Genomic DNA, 12,732 nt, shown 5'->3' on the forward strand with positions numbered 1-12,732 from the left:
ATTTTTGTGGAGGTCTTTTTTTTGTGGTCTTTTTTTTGTGGAGGTCACAAAAGCAGAATTAGAGATAAAATTAATCACTAACCTTTGATAATCTTCACCAGATGACACTCATATGACATCATGTTTCACAATACATTTATGTTTTGTTCGATAATATGCATATTTATATCGACAAATCTTGGTTTACCTTGGCGCCATGTTCAGAAATGCCTCCAAATTATCCGGAGTAACTACAGAGAGCTACGTCAGATAACAGAAATACCCATAATTTGACGAAAGATACATGTTTTACATATAATTAAAGATACACTGGTTCTTAATGCAACCGCTGTGTCAGATTTTTAAAAAGACGTTACGAAAAAAGCATACCATACCATACTCAGACGTAAATATATTTCTCCGCCATGTTGGAGTCAACAGAAATACGAAATTACATCATAAATATTCCCTTACCTTTGATGATCTTTCATCAGAATGCAGTGCAAGGAATCCTAGTTACGCAATAAATCGTTGTTTTGTTCCATAATGTCCATTACTAGTGTTCAATTAGCTACTTTTGCTAGCACGTTTAGTTCACATGTTGAAAAGCTGGCACTGCTCCAGGCGGAATCGGACGAAAACTTAAAAAAGTTATATTCCAGGTCGAATAAACTGATCAAACTAAGTAGAGAATCAATCTTCAGGATGTTATTATCATATATATCCAATAATGTTCCAACCGGAGAATTCGTTTTTGTCTACAGAGTAATGGAACGCAAGGCATATAATGACTACTGCGCGTAACCAGGAACTGGCATTCTGCCAGACCAGTGACTCAAATAGCTGCCATCCGGTCCCACATCACACTAGAGGCTTCATTCCGAGTTCTACTGGCTGTTGCCAGGTTAATGCGCCAAGATAGCAGACACACTGGTGTTGCTCTGTCCCAGTGTCACGTTGTCCATTCTCTGTTCTCCGCTTATCAGTAACCATGCTAAAGTCCTTTCTCTCACACACACACACCCAAATTCCCACACATCAGGCCACATGAACAGGCCACATAAACATTTCCACTCATTAGCATTTATTTATCTTTGAATAACCATCCCTCCCCTCTCTCACTGCTCTCTCTCTCTCTATTTCCACTCTATATCTTTTCTCTATATCTCTTTTTCTCTTCCTCTGTCTCTGCCTTCTCTTTGGCCTATGTCTCCCCTTTTTTCTCCCTCTCCCTCCCCTCACTTTTCTGAAGTGATTTTTCATTCTGAGTGGTAGGTGTGTTTAATTGTGCACAGCGGTAGAGGTCTGCCTCCCAAATGACACCCTATAATATAGTGCACTACTTTTAACCAGGGCACATAGGGCTCTGTTAAAAAGTAGTGCAATATACAGGGAATAGGGTACAATTTTGAACACAGTAGTAGAGGTTATCAGTTCCCTGACAGAGAGAGGCTACATAAATATCCAACAGCACAGGTGCCACTTAGGGGACAGGGCACTTGTTTGTTTGGGAATAGGGGTGAGGGAGAGGGGACGAAGGGTGATGGATATAAGAGGTGTTGGTCGCTGTGTGTTTAGGTGAATACAATATATGATAGGCAATAGGTAATAGGTTGTTGCTCACATAGATAGGGTTTGGCCTCAGGTAAGCCTGAGGCCCCTGGTTGTAATGCTACTCATTTACATCACGTCACTCTCTGACACCTCCAGGGGATGCACACATGCTCGTACACACACACACACACACACACACACACACACACACACACATACACATACACATACACAAATATAACTGTGTTAGTTAGCGTTGCGCGCTAGTAGTGTTTCAAGTGTTGTGGGTGCGATTCCCACGGGGGACCAGTATGAAGATGTATGCACTAACTACTGTAAGTCCCTCTGGATACGAGCATCTGATAAATGACTCAAATGTAAATGTAACGATACTTTGTTGTTTTTGTGTTCAGAGAGTCCCTGTTTTGAGGCGAGGAGAGGGAAGGAACACTGTGCTACATTGCTGCTGTGGACCCGGTTCACTCAGTTGGGCTCTGCCCGGTTTCTGCGGAGAAAGAGGAGGTCAAAGAGGCCCTCCTATGTTGGCCCCTATGTTGAACATAATAAACGGCTCTCTATCCACCGGATATGTACCAAACTCACTAAAAGTGGCAGTAATAAAGCCTCTCTTGAAAAAGCCAAACCTTGACCCAGAAAATATTTTTAAAAACTATCAGCCTATATCGAATCTTCCATTCCTCTCAAAAATGTTAGAAAAGGTTGTTGCGCAGCAACTCACTGCCTTCCTGAAGACAAACAATGTATACGAAATGCTTCAGTCTGGTTTTCGACCCCATCATAGCACTGAGACTGCACTTGTGAAAGTGGTAAATTACCTTTTAATGGCACCAAACCGAGGCTTTGCATCCTCGTGCTCCTAGACCTTAGTGCTGCTTTTGATACCATCGATCACCACATTTTTTTGGAGAGATTGGAAACGCAAATTGGTATACACGGACAAGTTCTGGCCTGTTTAGATCTTATCTGTCGGAAAGATATCAGTTTGTCTCTGTGAATGGTTTGTCCTCAAACAGAGATGCTTGTTCTAGGTCCCAAGAAACAAAGAGATATTCTGTTGAATCTGACAATTAATCTTAATGGTTGTACAGTCGTCTCAAGTAAAACTGTGAAGGACCTCGGTGTTACTCTGGACCTTGATCTCTCTTTTGTTTCAAGGACAGCTTTTTTCCATCTACGTAACATTGCAAAAATCAGAACATTTCTGTCCAAAAATGATGCAGAAAAATGTAGCCATGCTTTTGTTACTTCTAGGTTAAACTTCTGCAATGCTCTACTTTCCGGCTACCCGGATAAAGCACTAAATAAACTTCAGTTAGTGCTAAATACGGCTGCTAGAATCCTGACTACAACCAAAAAATTTGATCATATTACTCCAGTGCTAGCCTCCCTACACTTGATTCCTGTCAAGGCAAGGGCTGATTACAAGGTTTTACTGCTAACCTACAAAGCATTACATGGGCTTGCTCTTACCTATCTCTCTGATTTGGTCCTGCCGTAAATACCTACACGTACGCTACGGTCACAAGACGCAGGCCTCCTAATTGTCCCTAGAATTTCTAAGCAAACAGCTGGAGGCAGGGCTTTCTCCTATAGAGCTCCATTTTTATGGAATGGTCTGGCCTACCCATGTGAGACACGCAAACTCGGTCTCAACCTTTAAGTCTTTACGGAAGACTCATCTCTTCAGTGGGTCATGTGATTGAGTTTAGTCTGGCCCAGGAGTGTGAAGGTGAACGGAAAGGCTCTGGAGCAACGAACCGCCCTTGCTGTCTCTGCCTGGCCGGTTCCCCTCTTTCCACTGGGATTCTCTGCCTCTAACCCTATTACAGGGGCTGAGTCACTGGCTTACTGCTGCTCTTTCATGCCGTCCCTAGGAGGGGTGCGTCACTTGAGTGGGTTGAGTCACTGATGTGATCTTCCTATTCGGGTTGGCGCCCCCCCCCCCTTGGGTTGTGCCGTGGCAGAGATCTTTGTGGGCTATACTCGGCCTTGTCTCAGGATGGTAAGTTGGTGGTTGAAGATATCCCTCTAGTGGTGTGGGGGCTGTGCTTTGGCAAAGTGGGTGGGGTTATATCCTTCCTCTTTGGCCCTGTCCGGGGGTATCATCGGATGGGGCCACAGTGTCTCCTTACCCCTCCTGTCTCAGCCTCCAGTATTTATGCTGCAGTAGTTTATGTGTCGGGGGGCTAGGGTCAGTTTGTTACATCTAGAGTACTTCTCCTGTCTTATCTGGTGTCCTGCTCTGCCGTGCTGCCTCCTCATACCACCGCCTCTCGGCTTTCGCTGCCTCCAGCTCTGCCTTGGGGCGGCGATACTCTCCCGGGTATACCCAGGGTCCCTTGCCATCCAGGATCTCCTCACATGTCCAGGAGTCTGGAGATCGCTGCTGCTGCCCGTTACCACGCTGCTTGGTCCTTTGGTGGTGGGTGATTCTGTAACGGTTGTCTTCCTCTGACGAGGAGGAGTAGTAGGAAGGATCGGAGGACCAATGTGCAGCGTGGTAACAGTCCATAACAATACTTTATTTACATGAACACTAAAATAAAATAACAACGTGAATATCCGAAACAAACGAAACATTCCTGTGTGGAACAAACACTGACGCGGAAAATAATCACCCACAAATCAAGGGTGAAAACAGGCTGCCTAAGTATGGTTGTCAATCAGGGACAACGATTGACAGCTGCCTCTGATTGAGAACCATACCAGGCCAAACACAGAAATCCCAAATCATAGAAAAAGGAACATAGACAACCCACCCAACTCATGCCCTGACCATTCTAACACAAAGAAATAACAAAATAACTAAGGTCAGAACGTGACAGTAAATTTACGTATGCTCTCTCTAATTCTCTCTGTCTTTCTCTCTCTCTCGAAGGACCTGCGCCCTAGGACCATGCCTCAGGACTACCTGGCATGATGACTCCTTGCTGTCCTCAGTCCACCTGGCCATGCTGCTGCTCCAGTTTCAACTGTTCTGCCTGTGATTATTATTGTTTGACCATGCAAGTCATTTATGAACATTTGAACATCTTGGCCATGTTCTGTTATAATCTCCTCTTCTGGCTGTGCCGGGTGGACTGGCCACCCCTCATAGCCTGATTCCTCTCTAGGTTTCTTCCTAGGTTTTGGCCTTTCTAGGGAGTTTTTCCTAGCCACCGTGCTTCTACTCCTGCATTGCTTGCTGTTTGGTGTTTTAGGCTGGGTTTCTGTACAGCACTTTGAGACATCAGCTGATATACGAAGGGCTATATAAATAAATTTGATTTGAAAGATTGTGAGCGTAACCGGTGTGAAATGGCTAGCTAGTTAGCAGTGTGTGCTAGTAGTGTATAAATTGGTTAGTTGTCTCTGATTGAGAATCATACTTAGGTAGCCTTTTCCCACTTGTGTTTCGTGGGTGATTATTTTCTGTTATGTGTATGTCACCTTTCAGAACTGTTTCATTTCGTTTCTCCTTTGTTATTTTGTTTAGTGTTCTCGGTTCAATAAATATATGATGAACCCTTACCACACTGTGGTACACCTCATTCCAATGACGACCATCACACCATTACCTCCACTCACAAGGTGTATAAACAATAAATAACAATAAAATAAAATAATAGATTTGTTTTAAACGTGAAGTACATACATCAACTCTAATTAGCACATGTAGGACAGTATGCGTGTTCATGGACTTTGCAGATGTATTTTTCATATGTGCAGCACATAGTATTTGTTTTACTGTCCTCCTGTCCTTCAGGCAGCCTAAGTATGGTTCTCAATCAGAGACAGACAGCTGTCCCTGATTTAGAACCATACCCGGCCAAAAACATAGAATGCCCACCCTAGTCACACCCTGCCCTAACTAAAATAGAGAATAAAAAGCCTCTATGGCCAGGGCGTGACAGTGCCCCCCACCCCACCCCCCAAAGGTGTGGACTCCAGCTGCAAAACCTGACTCTAAAGGGGAGGGTCCGGGTGGGCCTTCTTACGGTGGTGGCTCGGGTGCGGGACGTGGACCCTCAGTGGACCGCTCCACCTCAGTCTTGGACCACTTAGGTGGCGCCTCTGGAGCGGGGACCCTAGCAATGGGCCCCGGACTGAAGACCCTCGTAGAGGGCGCCACTGGACTGAGGGGCTACGATTCTAGCAGCTCCGGAGTGAAGGGCGACTCTGGCAGCTCCGGAGTGACGGGCGGCTCTGGCAGCGTCTAACTGATGGGCGGCTCTGGCAGCTCCGGACAGGAGGGAGAACCTGGAGGAAGGAGACGGAGAGAAAGCCTGGTCCTTGGAGGAGGCACAAGATTCAACAGGCCGTGGAGGCGCACTGGAGGTCTCGAACTAAGGGCCTGCACAACCCGTCTTGGCTGGATGGGGATTTTAGCCCGGCACATGTGGGCGCAGGCTCAGGACGCACTGGGCTGTGCAGACACATGGGAGACCCAGTGCGCAGAGCCGACGCAGGATATCCTGGCCCGAGGAGACGCACTGACTGTCTGGAGAGCAGGGCTGGCACCATCCGCCCTGGCTGGATCCTCACCCTAGCCCGGCAGATGCGGGGAGCTGGGATGTAGCGCACCGCGTAACACGGTGCCTGACCATTACGACCCCCACCACGGTAAGCACGGGGAGTTGGCTCAGGTCTCCAACCTGTCTCTGCCACACTCCCCGTGTGACCCCCAAAACATTTTTTTGGGGCTGCCTCTTGGGCTTCCTTGCCAGCCGTGTTTGTGTCGCCAACTCCATTCTCCGGTACCCCTCCTTGCACTGTTCTAGAGAATCCCGGGCTCCGGCACTCTCCCTGGGTCGACCGACCACCTCTCTATCTCCTCCCAGGTTATCTCATACTCCAGATAGCGCTGCTCACCTGTCCAGGAGTCCCTTTCACCATGCTGTTTGGTCCTTTGGTGGTGGGTAGTTCTGTAACGGTTTTCCTCCTCTTTTGAGGAGGAGTAGGAAGGATCGGACCGATATGCAGCCTGGTACGTGTCCATGTTAATATTTATTTAAACTGAACACAAAAACAAAATAACAAGAGAACGAACGAAAATGAAACAGTTCTGTCTGGTGCAGACACATAGACAGAAAACAACTACCCACAACCCATAGAGGGAAAACAGGCTGCCTAAGTATGGTTCTCAATCAGAGACAACGACAGACAGCTGTCCCTGATTTGAGAACCATACCCGGCCAAAATCAAAGAAATACAAAAACATAGAAAAAAGAACATAGAACGCCCACCCTAGTCACACCCTGGCCTAACCAAAATAGAGAATAAAAAGCCTCTCTATGGCCAGGGCGTGACAACCGCACGTAACGCGCCAATGTAAACTGAGATTTTTGTATATAAATTTGCACATTATCGAACAAAACATACATGTATTGTGTAACATGATGTCCTATGAGTGTCATCTGATGAAGATCATCAAAGGTTAGTGATTAATTTGATCTATATTTCTGCTTTTTGTGACTCCTATCTTTGGCTGGAAAAATGGCTGTGTGTTTTTGTGACTTGGCTCTGATCTTATTCTCTACATATGTTGTGCTTTCGCTGTAAAGCCTTTTTGAAATCAGACACAATGGGTAGATTAACAAGAAGTTTATTTTTCATTTGCGGTATTGGGTTTGTTAATGTGTGAAAGTTACATATTTAAAAAAAAAAAGAATTTCGCTCGCTGCCTTTTTAGCGGAATGTTGTCGAAGGGTTCCGCTAGCGGAACGCCTGCGCTAGAAAGTTAAGCATTAGGGGGCGCTATAAAAAATTTGTGATGAAAAACGTTCCCGTTTTAAACAAGATGTTTTGTCACGAAAAGATGCTCGACTATGCATATAATTGACAGCTTTGGATAGAAAACACTCTGACGTTTCCAAAACTGCAAAGATATTGTCTGTGAGTGCAACAGAACTGATGTTACAGGCGAAACCCTGATAAAAATCCAACCAGGAAGTGCCGCATTTTTTGAAACCGCATCATGCCAATGACTCCTTATATGGCTGTGAATGAGCTTACTTTTTCCACGTATTCCCCAAGGTGTCATTGCATTTCCATTGAAGAATAGCCGTAAGGGACCATATATAGCAAGTGGTCACATGGTGTCTCCCGCAGAAAATCTTGCGTAAAATACTGAGGTAGCCATTTTTCCAATCGCTTCTTATGAGAAACCAATTGCCTCGACGGATATATTATCGAATATATATGTTTAAAACACCTTGAGGATGGATCCTAACCAACGTTTGCCATGTTTCTGTCGATATTATGGAGCTAATTTTGAAAAAAGTTTGACGTTGTAGTGGTAGCATTTTCCAGTCGATTTCTCAGCCAAGCATAATGAACAAACGGGAGCTATTTCACCTACAAATATAATATTTTTGGAAAAAAGGAACATTTGCTATCTAACTGGGAGTCTCCTGAGTGAAAGCATCCAAAGTTCTTCAAAGGTAAATTATTTAATTTGGTTGCTTTTCTTATTTTCGTGAAAATGTTTCCTACTGCCAGCAGAGCCTAGCATAGCATTATGCCATGATAAACTTACACAAATGCTTGTCTAGCGTTGGCTGTAACGCATATTTTGAAAATCTGAGATGACAGTGTGATTAATTTGATTGCTTTTCTGATTTTCGTGACCTAGCTACCTGCTTAGGGTACATAATGTTTTGTTATGCCATCGATAAATTTACACAAACGCTTGGATTGCTTTCGCTGTAAAGCATCATTTCAAAATCTGAGACGACAGGTGGATTAATTAAAGCTCTGGACTTTTTTTTCAACATTTTGTTAAAAATCGTGCAAAATTTCAACGTCCTGCTACTCATGCCAGGGATATAGTACATCCATATGATTAGTATGTGTGGATAGGAAACACTCTGAAGTTTATAAAACGAGTTAAATCATGTCTGTGACTATAACAGAGCATGAGGAGCAAGCAAAAGCCCAAGGAAAACTGTTCACAAAAAAAAGAAGAATATCCTTCCGCCAGTTGCCTGAATTGTCAATGGCAAGGGAAAATAGATAGCGAGCAGGTTACAATGCCTACAGCTTCCACACGATGTCGCCAGTACTATCATTTGCTTTGAAGTTAATCCTTGGTCAGATGAGAAATAGGCACTCCCTGTCATCAAGTACACATCTTGAACTTTTGAGAGAGAGAAAACGGAGCATCATTTCAAGAACTGCTGCTATTGAATACAGATCGCCCCGTGATCAATATGATCGATTATTAACATGTACTAATACCTAAAGTTGGCTTACAAAAGTAGTTTGAAGTGTTTTGTCAAAGTTTATCGGCAACTTTTTTTATTTAAAAAATTGACGTAGCGTTTTGTAAAGCTGCTTTTTCCTGGATCAGACTCGCTTCTTAAATGGACATTTTGGGTATACATGGACGGATTTAATCGAAAAAAAGACCCAATTGTGATGTTTATGGGACACATAGGAGTGCCAACAAAGAAGCTCGTCAAAGGTAATGAATGTTTTATATTTTATTCCTGCGTTTTGTGTAGCGCCGGCTACGTTAATTCCTTTGTTTAAGTCTTTTTCCGGTATTGCGGGGGGGTGCAAGCTATCAGATAATAGCTTCTCATGCTTTCGCCGAAAAGCATTTTAAAAATCTGACATGTTGGCTAGATTCACAACGAGTGTAGCTTTAATTGAGTACCCTACATGTGTGTTTTAATTAAAGTTTGAGTTTTAGCGAGTACTATTAGCATTTGGCATTGCGCATTTCCAATTCCTGTAGGCTATGTGAGACGCAGACGTCTCACCTTGCCCTAAGAGGTTTTAACAAAAGGCTAAGCTGTGTTTTGCAAAATTGCACTTGTGATTTCATGAATATGAATATTTTTTTAGTAATATTATTTGACTGTGGCTCTATGCTATTCAGCGGTTGCTGATGACAATTATCCCGCTTATCCTTTTGTAAATAGGGGGCAGTATTTTCATTTTTGGAAAAATAACGTTCCTGTAGTAAACGGGATATTTTGTCAGGACAAGATGCTAGAATATGCAGATAATTGACAGCTTAGGATAGAAAACACTCTAAAGTTTCCAAAACTGTAAAAATATTGTCTGTGAGTATAACAGAACTGATGTTGCAGGCGAAAGCCTGAGAAAAATCCAAACAGGAAGGGACTCTTATTTAGAAGGCTCTGCGTTCCTATGCGTCCCTATTGAGCAGTGAATGGGCTATCAACCAGATTACTTTTTCTATGGTTTCCCTAATGTGTCTAGTGTCACAGTACATAGTTTCAGGCTTTTATTTTGAAAAATGAGCCTGAACGTCAACATTGCATCAGTGGTCAGCTGAAGTCTCTCAGAGTGTTTGGTGCATAAATGACAAATGCGGCCATTGTTTCTCTCTCCCCTACTAAGAAGCCACCATTCCCGGTTGATATATTATCGAATAGATATTTGAAAAACACCTTGAGGATTGATTATAAACAACGTTTGCCATGTTTCTATCGATATTATGGAGCTAATTTGGAATATTTTTCGCCGTTTTCGTGACTGCAATTTCCGGGCGATTTCTCAACCAAACGTGAAGTACAAACGGAGCTATTTCGCCTACAAAAATAATATTTTTGGAAAAAAGGAACATTTGCTATCTAACTGGGAGTCTCGTTCGTGAAAACATTCGAAGCTCATCAAAGGTAAACAATTTAATTTGATTGCTTTTCTGATTTTCGTGACTAAGTTACCTGCTGCTAGCTGGACAAAATGCTATGCTAGGATATCGATAAACTTAAACAAATGCTTGTCTAGCCTTGGCTGTAAAGCATATTTTGAAAATCTGAGATGACAGGGTGATTAACAAAAGGCTAAGCTGTGTCTCAATATATTTCATTTGTGATTTTCATGAATAGGAATATTTTCTAGGGATATTTATGTCCGTTACGTTATGCTAATTAGTGTCAGATGATGACAACGGTCCCGTTCACGGGCTGGGGTGTCACTAGAGGTTAAGGAATGGGTAGCGTCAAGAAGTCCTTCTCATGCTGCAGAAGTTTGATTGAAAGCACTATCCAAATCCATCGGATGTAGTGATCACAATAAAGTAGCCATATCTAGAAAAATCTAAGTTCCAAAGGCTGGGCCTAATACAGTGTATAATAGGTCATACAATACATTTTGTAGCGATTCCTATGTTGTTGATGTAAAGAATATTTGTTGGTCTGTGGTGTGTAATGACGCTGCACTCGACACATTTATGAAATTGCTTATTCCAGTTACTAACAAGCCTTCACCTATTAAAAAATGACTGTAAACTCTGTTACAAACAGTGTAGTTACAAACAGCACAGGATTGAAACTATCAACATGTATTGATCACATCTTAATACCCTCTTGAAGCTAGCGGCACTATTTTTATGTTTGGAAAAATAACGTTCCCAAAGTAAACGGCCTCTTTCTCAGGACCAGATGCTAGAATATGCATATAATTGACAGATTAGGATAGAAAACACTCTAAAGTTTCCAAAACTGTCAAAAATATTTCCTGTGAGTATAACATAACTGATATTGCAGGTGAAACCCTGAGAAAAATCAAACCAGGAAGTGGCTTCTATTTTGAAAACTCCATGTTCCATTGCCTCCCATGGCTCCAATAAAAGGGATATCAACAAGATTCATTTTCCTATCGCTTCCTCAAGGTGTCAACAGTCTTCAGACATAGTTTCAGGCTTTTATTTTGAAAAATGAGCCAGAACGATAACATCGCGTCAAGTGGTCACATGAGTTTTGCTCGCGCAACAGAATTTGGAAAGCTATTGTTTTTCACTCTCCTACTCTGAAAGACATGCGGTTGATAATTTATCGATTATATATTTTAAAAACAACCTGAGGATTGATTATAAAAAACATTTGACATGTTTCTGTGGACATTATGGATATTATTTGGAATTTTTGTCTGCGTCGTGACCGCTCTTTCCTGTGGATTTCTGAACATAACGCGACAAACAAACTGAGGTATTTGGATATAAAAATAATCTTTATGGAACAAAAGGAACATTTGTTGTGTAACTGGGAGTCTCGTGAGTGAAAACATCCGAAGATCAAATGTAAACGATTAACCTCTTGGGGATAGTGAGAAGCAAGCGTCTCAAGTGGCCAATAGCCTCGGGAAATGCATAGCGCCAAATTGAAATAAAACGCGATAAAACTCAAACTTTCATTAAATCACACATGCAGGGTACTCAATTAAAGCTACACTCGTTGTGAATCTAGCCAGCATGTCAGATATTAAAAATGCATTCAATCCAAAGCTGTCAATTATATGCATATTCTAGCATCTTGTCCTGACAAAATATACCGTTTACTACAGGAACGTTATTTTTCCAAAAATGAAAATACTGCCCCCAAGTCACAAAAGGATAAGCGGGATAATTGTCATCAGCAACCGCTGAATAGCATAGAGCCACAGTCAAATAATATTACTAAAAAATATTCATATTCATGAAATCACAAGTGCAATTTTGCAAAACACAGCTTAGCCTTTTGTTAAAACCTCTTAGGGCAATAGGGCAAGGTGAGACGTCTGCGTCTCACATAGCCTACAGGAAATGGAAATGCGCAATGCCAAATGCTAATAGTACTCGCTAAAACTCAATCTTTAATTAAAACACACATGCAGGGTACTCAATTAAAGCTACACTCGTTGTGAATCTAGCCAACATGTCAGATTTTAAAAATGCTTTTCGGCGAAAGCATGAGAAGCTATTATCTGATAGCATGCACCCACCTGAACCAGCTAAACCAGTTGTAAACAAAATAACTAGCTTTAGCAGGCGCTACACAAAACGCTGAAATAAAATATAAAACATGCATTACCTTTGACGAGCTTCTTTGTTGGCACTCCAATATGTCCCATAAACATCACAATTGGTCCTTTTTTCGATTAATTCCGTCCATGTATACCCAAAATGTCCATTTATAAAGCAGGTTTGATCCGGAAAAAAACAGCTTTCCAAAACACAACGTCACTACAAAACATTTCAAACTACTTTTGTAATACAACTTTAGGTATTTTTAAACGTTAATAATCGATCAAATTGTAGACGGGGGAATCTGTATTTGATAGAGCAAGTAAACAAAACATGCCCCTTTTTCCCTCTTGCGTAACTCTCAACAGTGTAACATTGTTCCAGGATGTGCCTCTTCTTTGTTTCACCAATGATTAACTTCAACCCAATTCCAAAGACTG

The sequence above is a fragment of the Oncorhynchus tshawytscha genome, linkage group LG33 (genome assembly GCF_018296145.1).
Source record: "Oncorhynchus tshawytscha isolate Ot180627B linkage group LG33, Otsh_v2.0, whole genome shotgun sequence".
NCBI lineage: Eukaryota > Metazoa > Chordata > Actinopteri > Salmoniformes > Salmonidae > Oncorhynchus > Oncorhynchus tshawytscha.